This window comes from Harpia harpyja, chromosome 19 (assembly GCF_026419915.1).
Source record: "Harpia harpyja isolate bHarHar1 chromosome 19, bHarHar1 primary haplotype, whole genome shotgun sequence".
In the NCBI taxonomy this organism is placed as follows: Eukaryota; Metazoa; Chordata; class Aves; order Accipitriformes; family Accipitridae; genus Harpia; species Harpia harpyja.
The window spans coordinates 23,829,236-23,856,942 of NC_068958.1; the positions used below are offsets into that span (position 1 = coordinate 23,829,236).

The window sequence follows — 27,707 nt, forward strand, 5'->3', positions numbered from 1 at the left end:
TTATTTCAGTTTTCCAGTAGGAAACACCCTGTACACTCTTCTGAAAATGTGCGGGTACTTCTCCCATGGTGCTGTTGACTTTGGGCCAGGAGACTCGCAGATCACTGTGCTCCCAACGCTGTCGTTCCGCTACTCAGATCCTTTGAAGTACCAAAGAGATTTTCTTTCTGGCAACAAACTGTCAGCATAAATGAGTTGGTGAGAGCATGCCCCTGCATATCTGCTGCAGGAGGGGAGGGGTGCGTGCCTCCAACCCTACCAGCTACCATCCCTCCTAAAAGCCAGCGTAAGTTTTTTTATTCCTTTGAATAACTTTATTTCTATTGCTGTATTCTTGTGCTGGTTCATGTTCTGCTAATTAATCACCTTTGCTCTTCTGCGCTCTGTTTTGTATTCTTCACCATTTTACCTGTCCACAGCTCTCAGCACTGTGTAGCTTTTCCCAAGTTAACCCGAGCTCCTGTAGCTGCCTCATCCTCTGTTCCTGCTGACAAGTGAAGTTTGCATCCTAGGAAAAGGTTCGTGAGAGCTGGGTGTACACGCAGCCTGACATGCGGGAGTTAGTCACCCGGCTTGGCGCGCTGCTGTTGATGAAGCACAGCACAAGACAGCCTCCGGCGCAGGGCTCTCCTCTCCCGGCCGTAGCAGCCAGGGGCTGCCCAGGGGACCAGTCTGGCAGAGAACGTCCCCAGATGCGGCTCCCGGGAGCACCAGCCAGCCTGCGCAGAGGCTCCCGCCTTGCCGGCAGCTGTAGGAGCCGGCTCTGCGGCAGAGGCCGGGGCAGCCGCTGGCAGCCTCGCCTTGGGTCCCTGCCTGGTTTTCTGTGGCAACGTGCGATGCGTTTGGCAGCGCTGCCTGAGTCCTCATGGCCTGTCTCTACTCCCACACGCAGGGGAGCGTGTCGTGTCTGTAGGACCTACGCTGAAACATCCAAAAAGCAAAGCCAGGCTGTAAGCAATTGTCGTTACTTCTGTTGTCTCCCTTCATAGCAAGAGCTAAAGGGCTGCCCTTTCTCTGTGTGCAGGCTCTTGACTTTTGTATTCATCAGCTCACCTGCCTGATAACCAGGGATTCCTGCAGTGCCGATACCTGGCCTTGGGTGTATCTGGCTGGTGGGGACCAGCAGAGCTGCCTGCCAGCTCAGGAGGCTCCCCTCGTATTTATAAACTGGGTTGGGGTTTCCCAGGGGACTGGAGCTGAAGCATTCATAGAGTGTCCGCAGCATTCCCCACATGCCAGCTTTTTGTATTTTCAAGCCACTGCAATTGCGGGGGGATGGCCTCAATGATGCAAGCCTGCCCCACAAGCCTTGATTTATCCAGGAGCATGAGTGTGTGAAACCCCATCCCATCCTGTGATCGTTTCAACAAGATGCTCAGGAAAAACCAGCTATTGCCTTCCCTGGTAAGTTCAGCTCTCCCTGGTTCATTATGTACATCTCAACCCTGGCACGGTGTCAGAGAACCAACAGCTATTGAAGATAAGATCATGAATAGTTAATGTTCTCAGTTACCCAAGCATATTTAAAAATTAACACTGAAGCCTGGTGCTGATGAGATTATAGAACTGGGTCATCAAAGAGAGGAAAAAACAGAAAACAATTGCATCTACCCTCGGGCTTCACTAATGACTGAGTTTTTGTGGAAGATCCTATCCCTTCCTTGCTTTAATCCTTCAGTGGTTTAAAATACTGGATACTTCATTAAGTCACCTTCCCTCCTGCCTGCCAGATTCTCCTCTTCTCCTCCCTCCCCGCAGGAGTTTGTGGCCCCTTCAGATGCGTCTCCAGGGTCTGGTCGGGCCGTGAGCACCTGCCCCAGGCACGTCTCCGCATGCAGTGTGAGAGCCTGGGCACCGCGGAGCAGCAGAGCTGATGGGCATGTCGGTGTGACAGCTTTGGTGACGCAGCGTGGCGGTCAGGGTGCGCGTCCCGGGGCGGCGGGCAGAGGGCTGTGGCTGGGTGCAGCCCTCCGAGCTGCCGCAGCCCTGATGACGTGTTCCCCCTCCAGGATCAGCCCCGTCTGTCCCTGGGGTCCCTCCAGGCTCCCGCCTGGAAAGGTCACCTCCTCTTCTGCCAGATCGAGCCCAGTGTTTCAGGTCCTTCAGGGTATGTGCTTAACAAGGGAATAAGCGAATAGCTGAGATGGAAAGAGAAGACAGTCCTTCGGTCTGTGGGAGCCCCAGCCTTGGCAGGGCTTTGGCAGGGCAGACCGGTGCCAAGGCAGCCGCGGCTGTCGCCTGTGCTGGGAGCTCTCCCTGAGCTCTGGGCTGCTGTTCCCCACACATAGGAAGCTGGAAGAGACACAGGATCCTTTTTCAGAATGACGCTAGGCATTCATAGGCAGACAAGAGTATAGGGAACAAATAAACTCTAAATCCTGATTTTTATGGCTTTTGCCCTGAGGTAGCTAACTGGGAAAACCAGCAGCAGGGAGCCGGGTTACCTCACCATGGAAAGCAGGCAGGTGCCTGCAGCCAGACGTTGGCAGCGTGGGAGTGCCGGGTCCCGACGGCACGGACCGTGCATGGGTGTCTGTCAGTGCGGGCAGCGTTGAGCATGCGAACGGGCTGTGACCACTTGCCTGGGGATCCCCAGGTGAGCGAAGACGGTTGTTGGCTCCTGTTGTGCATCTGCCTGCATGTTGGAGATGAGGTTTCCAACACCCTTTAGGAGAGCAGGTGAGCCCGTACCCTCCAGGTTACGGATGCCGAGGGAGGAGGGGAGCAGCCTCCCGGAGACCCAGCACGCGCCAGGCAAAGCCGGGCCCTGGGCTCCCACCACCCGACGTGGCTGCCGCCTTCTTTTCCTTCCCGCGTCTTGCTCAGCTCTCTGGATCTGTTCGTCCTCGCTGCACCGAGCCGGTCAGGATGGGAAATGGGATGAAACGCAGCATGGCAGAGAAGGGGCAACCTCGGAGCGTGCCCTTTAATCAAGGGCCTTTTTTTCCTGCGCCTGGGAGGCAGGTCCAGATTGGGGTTCCCATTTGCAGGGAAATGGAGCGCTATTAAGGCTTCCGTTTATCTCATTTTCTCCCAATGAGATGCTATCGATTTGCTCTGTGGAGGGACACACGCTGATTAAACTGTGAGCGTTTATTGACAGGCCCTGATGGCTGCTGTGCTTGGCCGCGTGCTGGGGGGAGCTGCCGCTGCTGCAGGGTCACTCCTGCTCTGCTTCCACTGTCTGCTGATAATGTTTCATATCAGGGTTTATCTTGCAAGCTGACAGCTGCTTCATCCTGCAGAGGGGAAGCACACCGCAATCTGTTCCCGGCAGAGCAGGGGTGGGAGAACCTTCCCACCCCCTCGGGAAGAAGCCGCGTCCTAGAGCGGGATCCTGATGCTGCACCGGACCAGGGGCCGCTCCTGTTCAGTGCCCACGAGCAGCACTGCGGCTACTGGGCCGGTGCCGTCCCCTCACTGCTCCCACCGCCCACGTCTCCCACCGCCCGGCCTCGTGGCTCAGGCTGCTCTGGGTAGGTCTCCCCCTGCATGAGCATGAGTCCGGGCGGCCGGCTCGTGCGAGGTGCGGTTCAGCAACCAGCAGCTTTTTGCAGCCGGCGGGGGCCCTGCTCCGTGCCCGGGGTAGGGGTTCTGTGGGAGGCAGCGGCATGGGGCAGAGCTGGGCCAAGGGAAGGGTTAAAGCTCTGTCCCTGGAGCCCTGACGCATGGATCACGGCTCCGTGCTCTCGATTCCAGCTCATCTCTCTTGGCAAAGGCAGATTTTCTCTAAATGAGATCCTTTTGCACATAACTCGCATGTAACACAGGGGATAACTGCTCCGCTCATCACTTTGAAGGTTCAATTTCACATTAGGTTTAATGTCTCTTCTGAAGACTTATATACGTAATTCACCCCAGCATTTAGAAAAATCTCTCACGTCCTTGCTCAGATTTATTGTTGATACCGTTTTGCCTGACGCTGGATGTTGCAGGCGCATCTATCGAACAGTGGGCTATGATTTGTGACTCGCCAAAGGGGATTTCAGGATGCAGAAATAAATGTGCCCTACTCGGTTAATAGCTAATAGCCTGCTGAGAGCGTCCCTGGCAGCATGCTTGGCTTAGGAAAGGACTGGCTGAACAGAGTGAGGAGCTGCAGAGCAGGACAGATCTCTTTCTGAAAAATTTTAATTAACTTAAAACAAATGCACAGGAAAGGGCTAGCCATTAGCTGCCTTTGCTTCCTGAGACTCATCCCTGCTAATTAAGCAGTGTGTCAGTGCAAGTGACCTACAGATAACACAGCATCCAATTTGCATTTAAATTAAAAAACATATTTTTAAAATAAAGGTTTCATTAAGCCCTGTTTGTTTGTCTTTCCAGGCATACACATTATCAAACCCTTCACTGATTTTTATTGACTGGCTTTTGGACTGGCAGCAGCTCTAGGGGTCTGGGTAGCATGGGCAGGTGCAGGCCCTCCCTGCCCTTGGATGCTCCGACACAGCTGGATCTGGAGAAGTTTTCGGCAGAGCCTCTGCTACCGTACAATGTGATGAGCTCTGCCGGCCAGAGCCCCAGCGTCCCCATCTGGGCTGTTCATCCTCGGGACTGCTTCGGATGGTGAGGGGCTCTCATGTCACTTTTCTGCCTGGTGTTTTTCCTCCCTGTGTTGTCGTTACCTACAGGAGCAGCATCAGCCACAGAGGTCTGCGGTTCCCTTGTGGTGTTCAGGCTGGGGCTGCGCCAGTGGTTTTACGGAGAGGTTTTCCCTTCACTGCTCCCAAAATGCGGCACCCGCCCGGCCAGTCTGGCTGCCCAAAGCCTTACCCTGTCTGCTGCTGCAATATTAATGAGCAGGTCATGTAATGAGTGTCACGGCCCTGCAGTGACTTATGCTAAACTGAGGGCCCGCAGCTGGAGGAAGCAGGGGCATCCAGCCTGCGAGAAAAGAGCGTTTGTCCGTCCTGCAGAACAGCGTCGTCTCTGCAGGGGCCCGGCTCCAGGGGGGACAGGGGTTTTGCACGGTTGTTTGCTCGGTGCGTGCACCATCCCGCAGGCATCAGCGCAGCAGGGATGGGGAGGGGAACCTCAGACAGACAGCAGGACGTGTTGTTCCTGCATGGCTTCATGATGCCTTCCCTGGTGAGGAGGTGTTGGGTATTACAGGCTTCACGCAGCATCCCGCAGAACCTCGCACTGAGCCGTCTGCCTGCAGCCCCCCCCCACCGCAGGGCAGCACCACCCGTCCCGCTGTCGGTCGGACCCTCATCCCGACCACTGCCCGGCCGCCTGGCCAACGCTGAGGCTCAGGGACGCCCTGTCTGGAGGTGAGGGTCCTTGCAAGGGGGTGGGGAGGGAATCACTTCTAGCACAGAAGCTGGTTGCTGGGAATCCTTCACTCGATGGAGGCCAATAGTGCACGGAAACGCTCTGGCAGCGCTGCCTCTTTACGGGCAGGCCCTTATCCAGGGGCTTAGAGTCATGTTTCTGTGTTTCTTGTGTTAATGTGGTTCATAAAACGCAGCCCGTATTCAAAAGGGGATCTGGTCTTTGCTGGGGCCTTTCTCTTTCTTACCCTCATTTTTTAATTATAAGTATTGAGGCATAATAGACATTAATGACATCTCGTCTGGCCTGAGCCAGGCCGTGCTCTGTGCGGATGATGCCCGTGGGCCGACGTTCCCATGGACAGCAGCAGTGCCGCTCGGCTCCTCTCTGGTGAGGAGCTGGGAGCTTTGGCTGCGCTGAGCAGGTTTCTCCCCGGCGGCGGCATTAATGGGATTTGAACTTCTGTGAGCAAACTTGAATTACTGAGCGTGGGCTTGAATGACATGTGGGGGACACACAAGCATCCATAAATCCAGTGACCTCGTTAAAGGGAAGATCGCCCTGCCAGCCTAACCTGGGCAGGTCTCAGTGGCTCGAGCCGTGCGGCGTTATTAGCAGTGACCTATCTGCCACGGCCCGGGAGGAGAGTGGGCTCTGGAAACTGCCCGCCAGACACCAGGAATCATTGCTGCATCCCGCTCGGCTCTCGTGGCTGCGCTGAGGTCTGGGGGCCGCCGGCGCTGCCTGCCGAGACGTGTCCCCTCTTCCCCCGGTGTCGGCTGTGCCGTCCCCACGGGGTTGGAGGTTCCCCCCTCTCCTGTGGGTTCCCCCAGGACCGCTGCCCTGTGCCTGAGTCCTTGCTGTGAGCTCCTGGCCTGCAGACCTCAGGTCGTTGAGCTGGCACAACCTGGTGGAGCCGACTCCTCTGGATACCTTTCATCTCTGTCTTTCAACGCCATCAGATGTCCTCTGGCTCGTTTTCATAGAGACTGACACAAAAGCGTCTGGCCGGTCTCCATCCCCCTCTGCAGCCAGCCTGGGCGACAGGCCCCAGCCCCTGCAGCGGCCACGGCACGCGGGGCGGCGGTGCGCAGCTCTGCGCGCGGTGCAGACCGGCGGGCGTGCGGCACCGGGTCCTGCTGCCCCCGTGATGGACGTGCAGCGTTACTTGCCTGCCCCGCTCCTGGTGCACGACGGTGCTTCTCCCTCCCCGGGCTCCATGGCCATGGAGCCAGCGCGTTGCCGAGCTGGCTGTGGTGACGCCGGGGTCTCCGTTGGGTTGGTGCCGCGGTGGGTTCTCTTGTCCTCCCTGTCCCCCCGGCCCGGAGATGAGCTCCCTCGGTGGCTGGGTCCCCGCACGGGCAGTGGTACCTGGCTGCCCGCTGCGGTCCTGCCCTCCCTTTCGGCTGCCCTTCGCTCCTCTACTGGGACCCGACAGCTTCGATTTCTTTCTCCTGGTTAGAGAACATGAGGTTTTTGACAGCTGCCTTTGCCATTATTCTTCCCTTAATGCTGTTGTTGTTTTGCATTACTGTCAAATCACATCTTATTAAAGTTCTTCCCATCCTGTCAGCGGCAGATGAGGAGCACTAAGGGATGCGTAATCTCCTGGGCCTGTCTGGGGAAATTGCCTTTTATTATTGATAAGGCAGCACCGCCTTTGGAGGACACAACTCCACCGCGTGCCGGAGCGGGAGCAGGAGAGCAGCACCCTTGGCCCTGCTGGTGCCGCAGTGCCGGCGAGTGCTCCCGGGGAGGTCAGCCTGCCCCTGGCCTGGGCAGGCGGGGAGAAGAGCCAAGGACTGCCGGGGCGAGGCGGGTGCTGAGGCCGGGATGCTCTCGATGGACACCTCTCCCGGGGGAGCTCCCTGCCACGGGAAAGGGGCTGATCCTGCCTGGAGCATCCCAGCTGCTCCTCCCGTGCATCGGAGGGGAGCGGGGCATCCGCCTCCTGCCTCTGTGCTCGCTCCCATCGCAGATCGGGATCGTGGCACCTGCAGACGTGCGTCCACCTCGACTCAAACAGGAGCCCTGAGAGGAGCGGGCACCAGGCAGGGAAGATGTGCTGTCCTGGCTTATTTGGGCTGGGGGCTGCTATGAGCAGCAGGGGGGTTGTGTATGTCAGTGGCCGTGCTCCTGCCCCAAGCAATCCCCTTGGGTCCCAGCGGGGTGTCTGGGGGAAAGAAATCTAGGTCATCGCAAAACCTCTCTCTGAATATTAAATATTTATCTGTGTTTACAGCATGTTCCAGCTCCCGGCTGCAGAGGAGGGGCAGCGACGGCAGGAGCAGCGCACGTGCGTGCGCACGTGTCCGTGAGCGAAGGCGCAGGTGTGATGGAAGGGGCAATGAGCCCCTCGGCGATTTTTGAGCCAGACACGGCTGTCCCTGGCCTGCGTGCCTGTGGCTCTGCTGCTGCGTTCAGAGGGTCTTAGCCATGCTGTGGTTTGCTCCCGCCCAAAAGTAGTGCTGGTTAATAGCCCATGGGGTAACTGGTCCCGGGAGCTGGAGGCGGAGGGGTTGAGTGGGGGGTACTGGCTGGGAAGGGAACACACAGGGAGAGGACACTGGTCCTCTGAGAGCTGATATCCCATTTCCAGGGTGGATCTTGATCTGTCGATGAGCTCCAGTTACGCTTCGCTCTATGAACAGTCGCACCTTTGCAAAGCGACTGACGCTTCCCACGGCTTGCTAAAAATTCCTTGGCACCAGAACCGTTCCTCCGGCTTTGTTCAGCTGGAGGGAGCCGTTTCTACCCACAAAGCACCATACAAAAGACCGGGCGCTGCTCGGCTACCGCAGGGCTGGCCGGCCGGAGGAGCAGGGCAGACCCAGCTCCCGGGCGTGGGAAGAGGCAGCTCCGAGAGCCGACGGGTCCAGGCGCAGGGCAGGGGGGTCCAGCAGGCGGGGGCTACCACCGGGATGGAGGCTTTGCAGGAAACACCTGTACCTTCTTCCTATGCACATTTAATACCCTCCCTTGTCAGGTAATGGCGTGATGAATGCTCATCCGTTTCCTCGGCCTCCCTCTGAGGCAGCCTCGCAGAGACCTGACGGCGGTGGGCATGGGGCTGGCACCCCTCGCAGCCCCTATGCTGCACCCCAGGACCCTCTGCAGGAGCCCCAGGACCTGCTGCTGCCCCTCATGTGTGTTGCAAGCTGTTCCCCTGCTTCGTGGGCACCGTGGAGCAGGACGGGCTGACGGTCCCTTGGGCTCATCCTCCGGCTGCCCAAAAAGGATTTGGTGGCATGATCCAGGCTCTTCACTGGCACTGAACTCGCTGTGATGCCATGAAGGTCATTCCCTTGGCGTGAGCCTCCTTCTGCTTGGCTTTGTTGAAATCCGAAGTCCAACGTGGGCCATGTCCTGGTGGCGCTGCAAGCGGGGCTGAGACGTGCCGACTCCCGGCAGGCTGTGGGGCCAGGGCTCTGCTGCCAGCGCCCTTTGGTGATGGATTGGGCAGGAATCTGCAGATTCAGCACAAGCCCAGCGAAACACTCTACTGTGCTTGTTGGAAGCCACCATAGCAAGCACTACTTTTTGCTGATAAATCTTGTTTTTAAATTAGCTGCATGTCAGACTGGTAAATAATGCATCTTATAAATGAAAAGAGCATTCAAACCCAGGCTGGAACAAACAGCCTGTGCTGCAGGTGCGGCAAGTCCTGTGCAGCAGGGAGAACAAGCGGCAGCAGTACCTGGAAGCAGATTGCCTCCTGGACTGCTTTTCAAATTGCCTTTTTAAATCTTTAGTTCCCACAACATATTCCATGAGCTTTTCCCATAAGCATAAATCCAGGAGTAGCTTTGATGGGAACATAAAGGTTTTATATGTATGAACTCAGAGAGTAGTAGGGAAAGCAGGAGGCTCCAGAGGTATCAGCCCTCAGGAGAGCCAGGTCTCTTTCCTTTCAGGAGCATTTGCAGCCATGTCAGAGCTGTCCCAGTAGGTGCCTTGCGTCCAGACCCCAGCAGACGGCTTTCACTAGACCCTTACCACCGAGATTTGAGTAGAACCGATTTTAAACTACTATTAAGAGTCCCAGGAGCTACACAGTACCACATGGTGCCTGCCTGCATGGAACAGATGGGGTTGAAGCTCCTTGAGATCTTGGATGCAGGTGGTATTACACTGGATAAAACCTCCTGTGACCCCCAGCTTTTTCTGGGGGAAACCCAGTCCTGAATGGGACATGCTGGGGAGGTCAGTCCTGAGTGCTGGAGCCCTGGCAGTGCTGGGTGCAGCCACGAGCCTCACTGCTGCGATCTGAAGGGCAAGAGCATCACTTCACCTTGGCTGCTCAGCCTTGAAAGTCACATAAAGCACTTGCGCAAAAGGCTGTCACCAGAGCTGTTTGTGGCACATCTCTGCCGCATGTGTTGGTCATACAAAGCCCTGAAGCTGTCCTGTTTGGTTTCCAGCACCCCAGCAGATGCTCTGGGTTGCTTTGGGCACACACAGCCGCAGAGCAGACCTCTTCAAGTGAAGAATTTGAAGTCAGAAAGTGGCTTGGACTCCGGAAGAGCTGGCGTGTTGCCCTACGGACAGATTTCCTCACGGCTGCAGGAGAGTAAACCTGGGGCAGATCCCAGTTTGGTTTGTGAGTCCTGTCACCATCATGTGTGCTGGGGACCTGGGACCCTTCGTGCAGCGGGAGCACCCCACGGCAGTTGGCGCAGGGCAGCGCCTTAAGCAAACACCCCGGGCGTGGGGCTGGGGCACAGGCTGGGGCTCGGTGGTTTGGTGGCAAATCTGTGCAATGCTCTGGAGGACCCGTGTCTTTCCAGGAAGGCTGGTAATGGGGGTTTCGGCCCATCCGCAGAGCTGCTGCCCATCTGTGAGCAGGCTGCAACGAGGAGAGTTTGTCAGTGATGATATTGGAAGCAATTACTGATCAGCAAGGTGCCGTGAGGCAGTATGCAGGAGCCTGCGGGATGGATGTGAAAACAGTACGATAGATTCCTTCAATACTGCTAAATGGGTAGGGAATAGTTAAGGGCTAATTCAAAATCTGAATGGTTTCCAGGAATAAACAAAATGGGATAGTCAAGGTGCTTGTGAACTGTTGTTAAAAGACAAGTTCTTCAGATCGGAGGTTGAGATGACACAGCTGCAGCTGCACAGCATCCTCCTGCCTGGCTGTCCCTCCTTGTCCAAGAGCAGTGTGAGCGAGTGGTCGTGGCCAAGTCTATGGCTAAAGGGTGGTGCAGGTGGGATGCAGACCCCACTGTGGTGCCTGGGGTCCTGCCCGGCTGGCATGGGGCTCATGGCTTGGCTGGAAACAGGGAGGAGGAGAAGCAGCGCTGAACCTCGTGGTGCCCATCCAGCCACTGCTGCTGGTTCGGTTTAAACTCTGGAGCTGATTCCCCATGAAGGTAATTTTCTGCTTCTCTGACTCAATTCTGTTCGTCTTTTAGAGGGTAATTAGCATCACTTTGGTGTTCTTTTATGCCCAACTAATTGCACCTTGTTTCAGGAGTGAAAATTAATGCCTCTCCATTTAGGTTAGTGCAGCAATTTATGATTACGGATGAGGCCAGGCAGAAACGTGTACCAGGAGTAGTGCTGCCTGGCTGGCTGGCTTGAGACTTGCTGCTTGCACTGGTGGAAAGATTTCCCATTTTATGTTTGAGCTGCTCCTCAATGCTACAGCTGCGTAGCAATGAGCCTGCAGTGGTAAAGCCGCATGCGGCAGCCTCTGCACCTCAGGCAGTGGCCAGAGGAGTGCGGATCAGACCCCAGCTCTCAGCCGGGCTGCGGGTGCTGGCAGCCACGCTGGCTCGCCTTTAGCGTCTGCGGGTGGCAGCAGGAGAGGGGTGTCAAGGGCACGCTGCAGCTGCACCCGGTTTCGGAGCCAAACAGAACGAATAGCCGTATGGGGGACAGTGACGGGGCTGTCGCCTGCCACGCAGCCGGAGGGGCTCAGTCGGGACCTGCTTTGGTGCCACCAGCAAAGCAGAAGGGGCTGGACTGGGGGTGGTGGGGGTCAGCACAGCGGGGTCCTCCTCTGGGACAGGTCACTGTGCGGCGATATGTGCTGGTCAGGTCTCCCACTGTGGTGGCATTTATCTAACATATGGCTAATTGTTCTTTACTTTTAGACAGCTTGACCAAACAAATTGTACCCACGCCCCAGACCCAGGCGCTCGGCTGTCGCCCCGCTGCAGGTCTCGCTGTGACTCCCTTCCAAAGGACGGCTGATCGACCTCCTTTCCCCGCAACGGCAAAGGCGTTTTCTGCCGTTCCTGTGCTGCTCACGAGTGCTGAAATCGCAGCCCAGCCAAACCCAACACCGAAGCCTCAGGGGACCGGAGCCCCTGGGAGTGTGCCTGGCTCTGGACGGGTGCTGGGCTGTCATCGGCAGGGCTTCAGCCTGCAAATGGTGCCCGGCAAATGCCAGCCAGACTGCGTATTTGGAGGCCTCGTTTAAGGGGCTGCTGATCAGGCATCAGTGACTTTGATAGCGTCAAGGACTAGAAAGCAAATACTTCCACTATAAGTCTTGTCTGCTTTAAAGTAGGTTATATTTTCAAAGCGCTTTAGTTCTTAGGAATTTAATATTGCGATGTCAATTGTAAGACAAGTAATTGGATGGGGAGAAGGTTGTTACTGGAACCTGAGATTAAAGGCAGGATTTGAAACGCTGTGTTGCGTGCGGGTGGGTGTTTTTGTTCACTGCAAATATGACTCTGGAGGTTTCGCGGGCAGCATTTCTGTTTGAAGTCAGCTCTGCTGCTCCGTGAGGTTTCCTGCGCCTGTGCCGTGTCCCACCGTGGCTTGAACACGAGATGACTCGCAGAGCCAAAGGTAGGATGAGAATGCATTTCCTTGCAAAAGCAGCCATGCAGCAAAGCTCTTGCACGAGGCTTCTCCAGCGCCGCCTCCCCACCAGGACCCCAAAGGGCCACTGCGCCGGTGGGGCAAGGAGCTGCGGGCCCCTGCTGCCCCCAGGTTTGCAGGGGGGTTCCCATGCACAGGGGGTCCCGGGCTCCTCTCGGCGGGTGCTCTTGGGGCGCAGCTCCCCGTGCTCCCACAGCCGTCCCCCCTGGGTGCTGTGGTTGGGGTGGCAGTGGTCGGAGGGTGGATGGGAGGTGTGAGCAGGATGCTTTCGGGGCTGGGGCTGGCTCTCCCGGCTGGCTTTCAGCCCTGCCGGCTCCCTGCTCATCCTGCGACACGAGGTGAGCATATGAGACACAGCAAGAGGCCAAGGTGGCCACTGGCCCAAAGTCTGGGCACGGGTCCTAGGGTGAACCACTTCTGTGGGAAGGGGCAGGGGCAACCGGAGCAGGCAGAGACCGAACCTCCCTCCTGCTGAACCGGCACGGCGAAAGCCCGTCAGCACACAGCACAAGGCCAAATCCCTGCAGGGACCGGGGTCTCGTCCAGTGTGCATGCTGGGGGCGATTCCCACTGGGGCTGTGCCTGCAGGATGGCTCCAGCAGAGGAGATGGCTCTGCCTGCGTGCTGCCGTGCCCAGGATGCTCATCCACAGGAGTGGTGTGTCCATGTGAGGGCGAAGCTCCAGACCTGTGCTTAATCCTCCCCATGAGTGGGTTGCTTTAATCTCACCGAGCCATTTGTATTGTGGGTTATTAAAAGCACTTGTGCCCACGCTGGGAGAGACCCAGGCTGCTCCCAGGAAAGCCTCTGCCTCCCCGCCACCCTCCCTGACTCGCTCCTGCCTAGGGATGGAGTTTCTGACATCCCGTGAACAATGTTTTCCTGGTCTGTTCCTTTCCCAATCACGAGCTGCACTAGCGTGAGCCAGCATCAAGTTTTTGAGCGGAGCAGGAGCTGGCTGAACCGCAGCTCTCCCCGCCGGGCACCCGCCAGGCCGAGCCGACGCTCCCCAGAGCCCCCAGCCATGGAGCACGGCTGCGATCCCGCAGCCACGGACCTTCTCGAAGGGGCAAAGCAGTGCCAGTGGAAGTCCCGGAGCATGGGGAATCACGCGCCTGGTGCAGTGCTCCCACCCACGGGAGCCTCATCCTGCAGCCCTGTAATCTCCCAGTGCCCCTTTGCCCAGCCCAGCTGAGCTAAGAAGAAAATGTGCTTGGTTAATGACAAGACTTTGATATTTCCAGTCCTAACCTTTCTGTAAAACAGTGGCTACCAGACAGGTGAGCTGGTCAGCTGTGTCTAATGTAGATTGATAGCGGATCAGCTTTTCTGTCTTAATTTGCTTATGACCTAGAGAATTAGCGGAGAGGATCTGTTATCCTGCCAGTGCACTAATGACTCCTGCAAGAGAAGGGCTCCCCAGGGAAGGAGTGGTATTTGCTAACCTTTCCCTGGCTCACTTTACATAATAGCACACTCCTCCAAATGTCCTCAGCGTGACTGGCTATTCCCCTTCTCCTTCATTCTGCATGGTATTTTACTTTTTAAATTTCAAGAATACTGCACAGTAAGAAAAGGTGCTGAATTCCTTGTGTCACTCATCTTCCCTCTCCGAGGCTATTCTTCAAGACGCATTGGTTTAGGAATTCAAAGGGAGGCACTTTTCATCTTCAAGGTCTCGAAAGATTTCCTGTATCCATATGTCCAGATAGAAAAGAAAAACAACCTGAAATCTGCCTGCCAATCTGCTCTTACAATACACTGGTTTTCTTCAAAATACATTGCAAGACTGTGTGCAGAGGAGAGAGACCCTTTCCAGGGGGCATTTCTGAAGGCAATTGAAACAAAGGAGCACCACGTCATGCTGAGGACCAGGCAGGACACTCGCCATCCAAATGAACAACACAACACCACAAAATATCGTGGATATCCAGGAAGTCAATGCTGGGGTTTCACTAATAAAAACTGACTTCTGGCTTTACTTGTGAAAGGAACTTGAAAATTCTCCATGATATTTCAGAAACCCTGTTTTTAGTGTAATAAACAAACAGTATTTTGCAAGCTTACAATATTTCTTAGGCTAAGGTTTAGTCACCGCAAGTGCATTTCAGCCAAGCAAATTATCTAAGAAGAAATGAATGTGAGGGCCATGGCTCCAGGTGCAGCAATCGCATGTCCTGAAGTCAAAGCCTGGCAGGAGCGGGAGGTGTCAGGATGCTTTCGGATGTCAGTCACCTTCTCGGCACAGCAGGAGAGGAGCCCTGCAGCCAGAGCTGGCCACTGAGGCAGCCGTGCACGGATCCGGGACAAAGCAGGGCTCGTGGCCGGGGGCTGCCCTGCACCTCCCGGAGCACTGGCAGGGCTCGCCTGTCCTCAGCCTCCCCCAGGAGCCCCGCAGGAAACAGGGGAGCCACAGCCAGCGATTCCTTCTGCACAGAGCCGGCCCAGAGAGCTCCTCGCTGTCGCCGGCACGTCGCCAGGGCTGGTCTGTCCTGAGCCAGGCACGATGGTCCGACGTACGGCCGATACCGACGGCTGCCATCCCAGAGCCCCGGCACCTGCCCTGCTCCTGCTGCCAGCGGTGCAGCTAAAGAGTTTGAGGGAAAGTGCTGGGGAAGGTCTTTCCTAGGATGTGATGTTGATAAATGACCCGCAGGAACCTCTGAAAAGGTTTGTAACATTCATCTTGAGGACAAAATCCGTGCTTCCCCAGGCTGTGAGTGTTGTTGCTGCATTTGTTTCAACACAGTGGTATTTGGGTTTGGGGTTGTTTTTTTAATGACAGACTTAACCTTTTGCATATTTGATTTCATGCACCGCTCAAATACCTCACCAGGAAAAATAATGTCCCTCTTCAGCTGAGTGTAAATAGGTAGCGCTGAGATTTTCTGAATTATGTTAAGTACCTTTGGTAATTCAAGAATAAACCCAAGCTGGGCCAGGACAGTGGGTTACCCAGCAAATGCTGGAAAAGAAGTGGAGTCTCATAGTCTGCAGTCACGAGACCAGGAATCCAATCTGAAATTGTACCATCTCAATTGTTTGGGCACGACTTCATGTTCCCAGGATATGCAGGTTAATGCACAGCTGGAGAGCAAGAACTGTCATGCCGGCATAAATCTGAAAGTAAATAAAACCTGGTTCTGATCTATTTTTGGTTTATGCTTTGCAGAAGCCGTGCCCGCACCATCACAGGTTATGGCAGGAGCCGGCAGACCCCTCCTGCTGACGGGTGCCCCAGGGGAGGCTCTGCCAGCGTCAGCCGGGGAGAGATGGGGTCACTCCTCCCCTGCTGCTCCTGCCGAGCCTCTGCCCCCAGCACCTCTGCATTTATCCGTGTGGCTACACATGAGCGCAAGAGCGAAGCCCGTGTCTCTGCATGTGCATGGCTCGCTTGCTGCCCATGCATGGTTCTCCATGTGGCAGCTGTCGGGAGTCTCCCACCTGCCGTGTCTTGGTGTGGGAGCCCGGAGGATGGAGCATCTGCGCTGCTGAGGATGGTGATGCAGTGAGGAAGGCCTGCAGGCATCAGCCTTCAGCTCGGGCTTCCATTGCTGGGGCTTTTTTACCTGCTAATCAGGCAGGTATTATTCTCCAGCGAGTTCAATCCTGTTTCTCTGAGGGCTGTGTGCATCCAGCAATAGGACAAAGTGGGTGATTACTTTTTGTGCTCTCAGAGATAAGAAAGAGCCTGTGAGAGGCACACAGCCTTGCTCAGAAAGGATGAAGCCATTCACAGGTTGAAGTTAAAAGAGTGTGAAGAAAGATAAGGAGCTAAAATGAGAATAAAATGAAGGTAGCAGATGCAGCGCAGACAAGTAATCAACGGAAATTCATTAGTTTGTCGGGCACAGGCAATGGGAGTGGAGTCAGGAGCCCAAAAGGTTGAATGCAATTGCTAGTGCTGAACCAGAGCAAATGGAAATTAATTCTCCTCTGCATGTCTTTGCAGAAGAGGGAACTGCTGCCCATCCGCTGTGAAGCAGAGACCGGTGTCGGTCCTCTGCTCGGAAATGGCCCTGCCCGATGTCCCAGCGCCCACGGACTAGACTCCGTGCCCCTGCGAGGAGGCGCGTGCCGCGGGAGGCGGCAGGTCAGATCCCGTCGCCGCGGGGAGCCCCATGCCCTGGCACCATCGGACCCGCCAGTGGAGCGGGCGCAGCAGACCGGGCTCCCTGCGAGCTGGTCCACGGCAAACCCTCCTCCAGGGATGCAGCACTCACGTCAGCGCTCCAGTCAGGTAGGACAAAATGATGAGAAATGAATTAACTAATTATGCTGCAGCACTGACCTGGCCATGGCCAGAGCTGGTGGGAGTTGGCTCTGCCGCAGTCCGAGGCGTTTGCCTGGGCGAGCGTGGGGGCTGGCAGTGGGGGACGGGCAGGCTGCAGAAATACAGGTGGCACAGCCTGTGCCGGGGAGGAGCAGGGAGAGCACCGGCTGATGAAGATACCAACGTGCCGCAGTGCCCGGCAGATCGCACCGGCACAAGCTCCCGCTCCCCTCCCTCCAACGCAGCTGTTCTCCGCTCGCTGCAGCAAAGCCCCCGCGTTTTGTACCCGTGGGGTGGATGCTGTATAAATGGGGATGCTGAACCGAGTTTGTCCAAGCTGCCACCATCGCTTCATGCGACAGGCATGTGCGTACATGTTCCTCAGCCAGCCAGTCTCCCTGCAAACCCACCACTCTCCTCGCCTTCAGCAGGAATCAATGTGTTAATTACCCTGACAACACAGTAGAAGTGCTAGCAGGTGCAGCTATCACCATTATAAGCTGCCATTTACGTGTGTTTTTATTTCTACAGCTTCTTGCCATTAAAAGCCTGTAATTAAGATAATTAGAACAAAGACATTTGCCTTGTAATCAGCATATATTTCAATAAGATATTTTAATTTACAGACAAAAGATGTTAACTTATTATTTAAATAATGTTATATATATTGACAGTATGCTAGTGGTGCCAGGGAAGTGTTTATAGATCCAACTCATTTAGGGTATTTATGATATTAATTTCTTTTTTAATCCCTTTCAATTTGATGAACACATATCAAACCTCTAGGAAATTACAGAGTAGATTTCGGATAGTCCCTGATGCCCAGGTAAGCCAGGGCTGAGCTGTGGGGAGCTGAGCCATGCCATGGCAAAGTGCTGCATTTGTGGTGGCTGGGATCGCCCTTGCAGGGGCCGTGGGAAGGCTCTTTACAGAGGTAGGGCTTGGTCAAGGCACTGCGTGATAACCTACAGCATGAGCTTGGGTGGCCTCAAATCTCTCCAAAACGCTAGAGAGAGAAATTCTGGCTCTGGGAATTGATTTCTCACTTTACCGTGTCAGAGGCTGTTCAAAATAGCTGCTGTCAGCATCCGAGAGTTAATGTGTGCTGGCGATGGGGCGGGAGGTGGGAAGGGACTGGCTGCCCATCCTGCCCTCGTCTTCCCCTGCTGAAGGAGCTGCAGCATCTTGCGGCGTTTCCCACACGGCTCTCCATCCCCAGCACCCAGGGCCAGCCCGGCAGGCAGCTGCCCTCGCCCAGCCTCCAGCCTCGTGCTTGCAAAGCCGTCCTGCCCGAGCGTGCCTCCGTACCGCTGGACGGGGCCACGTGAAACAGGCGGCACCACACGGCAGGCTTTGCCACGCTCCTCCTCTCGTCCCAGAAACTGCCTTTTTTCCCCCAGCAGTGTTTTTGGGAAGGTTTTTTGCAGTGACATTGTCCCCCTGAAGGTTGGTGTCACTCCAACAGCGGGTGCATGGAGCCACCTGCCTGGGCAGCGCCTGCGGCCGGGCTCCTGCCAGGGAAGGGGAGGGATGGCGTCACCGACCTCCCCATGCCGGCTGCTGGTACCAAGTGTCCGCTTCTGTTCACCTGACAGTGATATATAACACAATGCACCTACCCTCAAGGGCTCTCTGCAGCTAGCAGCCCTTCATTTCCCAGGTTTAAAAATAGTTACAGGCATTATAAACAACCTTGCACAGAACATGACTTAAAACTTGTTTTTCATCCTATCAGTGTTCCTCGTGGGAATGAACGCTCTTATCTCTTCCTTTCTATGCTTGGTTTGCTGCTCTGTGCAGGAGAGGAACACGAATAATACGGCACATCCAGCACCCAGCCTCGCATAAAGGAAACGATCTATTTATTTATTTCTGCTTCTACAATGCTCCAAGTTCTTCGGGGGCCCCAAGATGAATCAGCAGCTCAGCAGCCACCAGCGAATCGCTTGGAGCCTGTTACCTACCAGGCAGTAGCTTTCAAAAAAAATCTGCTTACAGAGGACAGAATTTGGCTCTTTCTCAAGAGCTCCTTCCAAATCCAAGGTCTGTCTGGCAGTCTCCACGTTAATAAACGCTTGCACATTAGCAGTTGTGAAGTTTTTATCTTCTGCTAAAAAGGTATGAATTATGCAGCAGGGAAGTACATGAGTTAGCGGTGTATAAATCGTTCAGCGGCACCAGCGCCAGCTCGCCCGCAGGTACGCCGTGCAGAGCTGCAACAAACCCCGGGGTGCTCCTGCTTCTGCCAGCCCAACTCCGGCTGCCTGCAAGTCGGCGCACGGGCTCCTGCTCCGGTTTGGTGCCTCCCGGTTCCCAGGCGCTGGCCTGTGAAGTCCGTGGGCACGTCTGGCTCTGCTCTTCCCTGGGAAGGGCACGGCTGCCCTGCGGCTCTGCGCCGGTGCGGAGCGCAGGTGCTGCCGGGCGCTGGCTCTGCCCTTGCCGTGCCAACCGGCCTCGCTGTGCCTGCTCGCGGGGTTTTCCCCAGCGAGAGGTAAATGATGAAATCCAGAGTCGCATGATTTTGCTGTAATAAGGCGTTTTCTGGAGCGCTTCAGATGCCTTCACTTCATCGCTGCACGTGAAAGCTCTCCAGTGATGGCTTGAAGCCTGGAAATAGGTTCTGGGTTTGAGGTCTCACCTGTGCACTGCTCGCCGGAGTGTTCTGCCCGCTCTCACCCGCGTGCTACGGCTATCAGCAGCGCTGCCTTCCCAACCTTATTTCTTAATCTTAAATCAGCTGCAATTTAGGCTTTGTTTAAAGCTCTCTGCAATAAGCTGAATGTCGCAGCGTAAAGGCTTCTTATTTATTATTTGGCAGACAGTAGGAGTCTGTTAAAAGTCCAGTTGCAAATGAGATGTGGGAAGATTGGGCTATTAGCAGAAGCCTTCCTCCTGAACAGATGAGACAGGACCAGGGAGAGAGGACTCCTGCACACCAGGGCACTGCCCCGGGGCCTGAGGGACGACAATTATCCAAATTAACTTCAGTAACATACAGGACTCTGTGCCACATCTCCCAGGTCCTGTTACACTGCTCACACCCACGCTACTCTCCTGCTTTATGCACCCAGTAAATCCTGAGAGATTTGCTTTCTTTTTTTTCTTCCTTCTTTTTACATACAGACCCTAAACAGCTACCTACCTGGCTACTGCTCTGTAAGGGATTTTTACTTGTGTAATGCATATTTTTTCAGGGACCGTGAAGGCCTGAGAGTGACTGAGATATCAACTGACACACTGAATTTTCCACTCTTGTCATTAGAAGAAATCTTCCCATGAAATAATTCACGAGTGGAAGAGGTGGTAAAGAAACTGCTTTTACAGAACAGCCCTGGCCACTGTCTCCAGGCTGCTGTGAGTTGAAGGAGAGAGTTACAAATGAGCAACAGGCAAACAGTTTTACATAGTTTTATTTTATTCTAGTGCCACTATGATCTATGAGCCATAAGAGGCAGATCTTTCCAAAGCACCTATAATAACTCATAAATATTTATGGTGCTTAATCATGAGGCAGCAATGGTGCAGAAGTGATAATACCCGACGCAGTTTCAATGCACTGGGCTCGCGTCCCTGATGCAGCCAGGACGGGTCTGTTACTTGTCCTGTACTGGGGAGTCTCCTGCTTTCCTGCCCCTTGTCCTCATCCTTCCCACAGCTGCCGAGCGAGTGTGGGAGCGGTGGGAGTAAGACCACGTGTGTGAGAGCAAGAGCAAGCATGGGCTGGGCAGGAGGAACGTCCTGGGGACACCGGTGGGTCCCCAAATCGCTCCCCAAAGAAGGGCAGGGAGAGGAGCTACCCCTGAGGACGGCTCCTCAGGCACTGCTGCCAACCTGGCTGATGGCCGGGCTGTTCGGTCCCAGTCTCCAACTGAGGTGATACGAGAGTAAGGCGCTAGCTTTGTTGCATCCCAACAGAATCTGCAGCTTTCATCTGGCTTCTCCTCCTTTGGTCCTGGCAAAACACTGCCTTCAGCAGCGAGGGAGGCCCTGCGTGTGGACACTGCCTGGGTAAGGGGCGATGATAGAGGTGTCGGTGCATCCACGGCTGGGGGCTTCCTCGCAAGGGCTTCTCAGAATCCACCATCTGCAACCGGGTGCTCTCACAGCCCTGGTTCCTGCAGCTCCCGCTATGGAGCATTGACTGTGCTTGGTTATGCAGAGCAGCAGGGCTACACAGGTCCTCCTCCCATGTAAGAAAATTAGCCTTGAATCTGCACTGTCGGCTGAGGCTGAAATGTCTTTGTTGAAATGGCAATTGAGCAGCAGTTTGGAAGTGATGAGGATGATTTGGCAACCAGTTCTTTCTGGTTACCAAGCGAGTATTCAGTTAGGAAAGCACTTTAAGGGTTTTCACGATGTCATAAACGTGCACATCCTACCCCTTTCCTCTGCTGGTCTCCGTAAGTATGGTGTGGGCCAGTTTGTAAGAGCAGTTAGCTGAACAGCAAGTTCCTCTTCTGCCTCCTCTCACCTGAAGTCATTCCCAGGAGCTCGTGTCAGTGCCAGCAGCATTGCCTCATCCTTCATGTGCTTTCCACACGTGTTACTGTACATGGCTTTTGAGAATCATGCCTTCAGCAGTAAAGAGCCTTGTCTATTTTGGGGTGTCTGAAGCCCTCTCTCAGGAAGAGGCTCTGTCCCCGTCAGCCGGGCTGCCAGGTGACAGACAAGATGCTCTGCTCATCTCGTCTCACTCAGGCTTGTCTCCCACAAAACAAACCACCGCTGCCTGCCTGCCTGTTCTTTCCCGTTAGCCTGCCATGTGCCAGCCAGGAGGCTGTGCTCTGAGAAGAAACCCACTGCTGTGTTTTCCTGTGCAAGCCAATCCTCTGAATCTGATTCATGGCACCAGGCAGCATTTGACGTGAACCTGCAGTTAATTACATGTTCTTGCTAAAAATAATTGAGTAGCCTAAGTTCTGATCGCTGTAATTGCATCCTAATGAATTTATGTGTCAACTTGTTATGTGCAACTTCGGTGTGTTCTGTAAATACCAAATTAAGTTCATCATTCAGTCTCCAGGCACCCGAAGCGCAGGTACTCCGCAGCCGACTTCACAAGCCGAGAAGAATGCAGAGCCGTCGCCGGCTGTCCTGCTCCTCGGCAGCGTTCCAGCCCCAGGACAGGCACAGCTGCCTCGCCGAAAAAACCCCGAGCAGTGGTACAAATGTGCGGGAGGTATAAACAGCACAACAAACTGCCCGTTATGGACAGCCGCGCGGAGACGGCTCAGGCTCCTCGCTGTGGGTTCATCCTTGTCCCAACTACTCAGCTGAGAGGAGGGCTCAGTGCCAGACCTCGCCAGGGACAGATCTGGGCTCTGCTGGGCAAACAGCGGGACGTGGGCTCTAGTCCCAGCCCTGCACTGGGCACGCTCTGCCACCTGCCCCGGCTGCTAACAGCTGGCGGCTGCTAGCAAAACGCTGCTGGTGCTCTACCGGCATGTAGAAGGGTTTCCCTGGACAACCAGAGAAAAAGCTACAAAATCAGAAATTAACCCAGAGAACAGAAACGTGTAATCCTATTGACTTCAGTGAGAGTTACAAGCAAATAGTGCTGTTCATTATTAATTGTTATGATTGAACAAGACCACAACCCCTACCTGTGCTCCTTGAAGGAAAAAGAAGCTTTGGCAAAAGTTACCAAAATGATGCCATGCTCCCATAATGGCTCTTTACAGAACATTACTTATTGTCATTGTTTTTCATGTTTCCACCAACTACAGCTCCCCTACAAAGCTGTGCATGTTAGTTAACCTCATTAAATCCTAAAGGATTAGTCAGCTGTTCCTCAACCACAGAACTGTTAGGAAACATCTAAAGCTCAAAGTTATGTGGCTTGGAAAGTGATTTTCTAATGCGCAAACTTCAAAGGAATTTTGAAATCCTGCAGCGTAAGGGAGAGAGACTAATGTTAATCCACTGGAGTGCTGCTTAATGGCCTGTTTAATTTTTGTCTTGATAGGTCTTTATAAGCAGCTGAGCATGAAGGCTGCCTTGTGATAAGCAGGGGTTCAGCTTCACCTCCAGGTGCCACATCCCCCTCATACTATCCCGCTCATCACACATGCATGTCCTCGTCCCCATGGATGTAACTTCGTCCCCATGGATGTAACCTCGTCCCCATGGATGACAGCACCTGCAGGTACTGGGGGCTGTGCTGCTGTGGCCTCTCCCCACCCTGTGGCTTGTAGGCAAGCAGGGATACAGACCCACCTGGGGAGGGTCTCCCCCGGGATGCTGGTGGGTGATGGGGAATACGGGGAGCCTGTGCCTGTCGTAGCTGCAGAGACGCTGGCTCGCGGTCGGAGCAGGTCCGTGTCCTGCTCAGCGAGGTCCGTGTGCTGCCAGTGCCGGTGAGTGCCCAGGGACCGTGGGGAGCTGTGCTGGGACAGGCAGGCGGCCCCTGGAGAGAGAGCACTGGGGAGCCCGGACCTCGCTGCAGGAGGGGATTAACCCGCAGGGACAGGCGCTGCCTCATGGCTTCGCACCTCCAGCTGCAGCTGGACATGCTGGGGGAGCTGCCTGCACCTCCTGAGCCCACCCAGACCCCCTGCGCCAGGGACACTCGTCCCGCTGCCCGGGCACCGCATGGCATCAGGAACCTGTCGTTGCACAGGCTTTGTGGGGACCACCCTAACTCAAATAAATAATGCTATTAACTGTGAAGTAATGAAGGAATTAAACACACTGCATTTTGAGAGCACAAAGCTCCGAAACCCACAAATTAATTAAGCTTCATGGCCCCCCTGTGAGATGCAAAGGTAATTGCTATGTTCACGGTACACGTGGGAAAAGCGAGGAAGGGATTTGTTGTAGCAGTAGAGGCTCTGTAATGTAACAGCAGAAGCACAAGTGGCACTTCAGCCCTGAGAAGCCCCTCCTGCCCTCACCTTTATCTCCTGGGGCTGACAGGGAGCTGGAGGAGCGGGGCTTGTGCGCTCCTGTGCTGTGCTGAGCCAGGACAGGGGTCCCTGGCTCTGGCCCCATCCCGCCGCCTCTCCCCGCTGAGCCCCGCTGGGCTGGGCAGAGCTGCTGCAGCCCACTCTGCCCCCACGGCGTTGGCCATGCTCTGCCGGGGCACTCGGATGCAGCAGAGTGAATCCTGCGTTCCCCGCTCGTAAGTGTTGGAGAATGTCGGTGTAATGGATACAGCCAGCAGTGCAGTCAATGAGCCAGACTGAATAATGTATTTGCTGGTGTGTTATCAGCTGAGAAACCTGTTAGTAATAAAAATACATGAGAAGAAGCAAGAGGACATGAATGTTTAACTGGACGAGGGCATCCTCTAGGATACCCACATCTCTGCCACTTAGGCTGGCCCAGCATGAGTGGAGAGGAAGAGTGCTCCCTGGGCATCAGATGCACCGAAACGCTGCCATTAGGCACGTCTGACGCCCGGAGAGCGCTCCTCCTCTCTGGCGTGCAGCCCTCGCAGCGTCTCTGAAGCACGGCTCTGCAGCCTTGCAGTGCGTGCACCGCCTCGCCAGCGTGCGCCTTGTCTTTGCACCTTTAGTGAGTCCTTGAGCTGCTTCTGCGTGTCCTTGCTATATCTTATTTCATTCACCTAAAAATGAAAGGCACCATATCATGCTGTGGAGTCCAGCAAAAGACCCTGGCAGTTGGACTCGATGATCTTAAAGGTCTTTTCCAACCTAAATGACTCTCAATGTTTCTATGATTCTATGATTCCCGACCCTTATGTTGATAACAGACAGTGCCTGAGCCAGCACGGGCCACCTACCAACAGATCACTCTCTTTTTTCTTTTCTTTCTTACTGAAACTGGTTTTGAGGGCTGACACTGAAAAATGGAGAACCATGTACTCCAGCACACTGTCCTTCACAGTGAGGTCGAGCTGAGCGTGGAAGCTGAGAATTGATATCTGTAAAACAGATCCATCAGCAAAGAAAGAAAAGTTCCTGCTTTCTGAGAGGGAAATTAATTTTGACATCTTAATTATAAGTCAGAGGAAAGGTTGGTGCTGGAATGGTGAGCTTTGAAGATTATTATATTGTCATTATTCATTAATGACTACAAAAGAAACTAGCTCTAAATGATAATGGTAAAGTATCATGGCAAAACTATGAAGATCCTATTATATTCCATTTACTCCAAAAGAGTCCTTTGCTATTAACTTGATAACAAAAACCAGAAGTACTAATCGGGTTTTGTTCTACAGTGACATGTACTGCTGTATAAACACTGCTAGGAAAAAAAGAATCTAGAAAATCTGTCTCTCTGTGTTTAGAGTAATAATTTTTAAATTGAAATAAAATAGAACAGGACTTCCAGAATTATGGATGTCATAACATAGTGGTGTTATTTTCATCTGGCCAATATGACTGGGCATAGGGAGGAAGGGAGTAAAAAAAAAACCTTAGAGAAAGGTGTCTTGCCAGTGCTCTTCAAGGAACAGTGACATTTGTAAATGGCCTCTGATTCTGACACTGCCACTTAAACATGCTGAAGACTATGGGGAAATGGAGAAACCCAATCTGGGAACTGAACATGGTGCAGTGGAAAGATGACACTTTATTTTTCAGTGTTGCACTTCACAGCAAGATTGCCATGGTAGCCATGGAAAATAAGGAGATCTTTATTTCTCGAGTGTGGGGAGGTCTAGGCGAGCTGCAGCAGCAGTCGTTTACAGCCCCACTCTGAGGGGCAGGAGGTGGCTGGGACGGGGTCCCCTGGGCGCTGCTGGCAGCACCCGCTCGGGAGCTGGATCCCCAAGAGCCCTGAAGCACGGCAGAGAGCCGCTGCCTCTCTCAGAGGGTTTTGCTGGGGCGAGCTCTCTTGCGCTCAAGCTGTGCTGGCCGTCCGGGGTGGCAGCCTGGGGAGGGCTTTGCTGGTATAATCCTTGGAGTCCCTTTTCCAGCGCCTTATGGTCCTGCCATTTGCTGAGGAGCAAAACAGAGGGCCAGAAGACTCTCTAGAGATCTCCTCTGAACCCTAGGTGTATTTTTTGCCAAGCTCTTCATCTATGTAGCAATACCTGGATGACCCCTCCCTTGAGGTGAAGTCTGTTCTGTCAGAGTGCGTTATTTGATTTCTTGTACTAAAATGTAAATTACCTTAAGCCCACAGTAAGAAGCTTATTTCAATATGAGCTGTAATTACTGCTGGGGCTGTAAAAAAAGCTTTCTTTAAAACTTTTATCAAAGTTATTTTGTGTTATTATGGCTTTCTGTGATGTGTCTGGATTTTCCAAACAGCAAATAATTCTGCACTTATCTTGGTTCCTTTGATAATATTTTTTATGACAGATCTACTGAGACTCTAACTACATTATTAACATTAAAAAAGGAAGAATGGGGACAGTCTTTTCTAAATAAGTCTGTAAAAACCTTGCATGCCATTGCTGCTGCTTAAATACTAATCATGGGAAGACAAGAAATGTATTAATCATATAGCTTTGTATAGTGTAATGTAATCAGATATGAATTATCATGTTGCTAGGAATAACAAATGCAGCCATCCTTCTTCAGCTGGGCAAGGTTTATTTGCTCAAATGAGGTTTTCTGAAATGTTAGTGCAGTTGGAAGAGATCCTCGAAGTGACAAAGCCAGCTACGTCTACAATAGCAGCAAAACAAAAGGCCAGTTGTGTTAGTCTGAAATCGCACCTCAGACACCAGGGAGCGACCCCCCGGAGAAGGCTGATGCGCATGCTGCAGCTCACAGGCAGGCAACCAGTTCTCCTTCCAAGCGCAGGAGGAACAGGAGGGGAAGGATGTGTGTTTTTCTGGTCCCAACGCTCCACTGCTCCTCCTTCGTCCTATTTTCTAGAAATAAAGAAAATTGTCAGTGTGTTGTTGCAGCTCAAATCCCCTCTCCTCCCTGATGGCTCCTCTTTCAGTAGGATTGGTGTAACTGGAGAGGGCAGGACAGCACCTCAGCCCTCCATCACTGGTTCAAATCCACCTTAGTTGCTGTCATAGAAACAGTTTCTCTCTGAAAGAGCAGGTTGTAGTAGGGCCAGCAAATAACTGTAGGACTCTCGGTGTCCTGGAAGGCAATGACTTACGGGAGTGGGCATCTACTCTCAAGAAGCTGGATTTTCCTTCTGTGTTCTCCAGGGAAGTTTGACTGTGTACAGACAGAGTGCTTTTAGTGCTGCTCCACGAGTTTGGTCTGCTCCTCCTTGTTTCCCCAGATGCTCATGCAGCTGATAGCTGTTTAGGAGAGAGAAAGTGACTGGGGAAAAGGAGCAGGAATCAGAGAGGAGCTGGGGATTACATTTATCAGGCAGATACTGGGTAGGGTTTTGGACCATGTCAGCTATCCCAAATCCCTGTGAATGGGGCTATGAAACTTGACAAGGCTGCTACAGATATTTCAGATCCTATTAAAGATGTAAAACCACTGACAGAGCTGAACCGCTTACAGATGCTAACTCAGCTGCTGGTGAAGTAGGCTGACACCAAGGAGAGAGTTCAAGCAAGGGATTTTAGTGGGTGATGATCAGAAACACACCCAAATGGAGAGAAATGGCTGAATTGATGAACATGGTAAAACATCATCAAACCAATAGCTTCTGCTGTTTCTGATAAATGGTCTCAATAGTGTACCAGAAGTAGTAGTTCAAACTGTGGTTGAATTTGATTTATTTTAGGTAAGCTCTTAAGTGGAAACATTTGCAACAGGCAATTCTGTTCCTATGAGTGCTTATGGATTCACAGACAAAAAGCCCTCCCTCCAATATGCAAGTAGACAAACAAACAAGTCTAGCTTGAAAAAGCAAGAAACCAATCCTTTGTCTCAATTCCTAAGTTGTGTGGTTCAAGTCAAAAGGTTCAACTCCTGAGCTGGCAGTAGCCTAAACAATACAGCGTACAGAAGTGCTGTAAGGAGTAAAGATTTGCCTCAGTAAACCCAGGATGCTGCAGACTTTGGAAGTGTTTGGATCTGAAGGCACACACTGCAAACCGCCTGGTCTTTGCCAGTAAGTCTCATACGCGGAGGAGAGTTGGCCTGTGACACCCACTAGCCGAGGCTGCATCCTATTACCAGCACAGGCGATTTCCAGTTAATGAATTCAGTAGGATCCATCCTCCGCACCGATGCAGGAGAAGGTGAGGAGGACTAAAGGCCTACAGTAAAAGCCTTGTGGCTACTTGTGAAATGGTCCCAGTGCCTCAGCACAGCAAAGGGGGGACATGTCCCCTTAGTGATGCAGAAGGGAGAACACCAAATGATGGTACCAGTGGAGATCGGGTCAGTTATCCCTGAGAGCTGGCATGTGCATTCATTTCCTGAGTGTGCCCTGACTGCATATACCCAGATGAATTTATGAGCAGCCTGCCACTACAGCTCCC

The 27,707-nt window shown here is 53.7% G+C and overlaps 1 long non-coding RNA gene across 2 annotated transcripts; it reads left to right on the forward strand.

The window, feature by feature from the left end:
- The first annotated feature begins 9,147 nt into the window (after nucleotides 1-9,147).
- On the forward strand, nucleotides 9,148-18,454 carry LOC128154461 (uncharacterized). Of its 2 annotated transcripts, XR_008239345.1 has the most exons (4): nucleotides 9,148-10,255; nucleotides 11,376-12,081; nucleotides 16,067-16,354; nucleotides 18,123-18,454. It is a non-coding gene; the product is annotated as an uncharacterized LOC128154461 (long non-coding RNA). The 2 variants fall into 2 exon arrangements; XR_008239346.1 differs by lacking the exon at nucleotides 9,148-10,255 and having other exon boundaries at nucleotides 11,160-12,081.
- The last annotated feature ends 9,253 nt before the right edge of the window (nucleotides 18,455-27,707 follow it).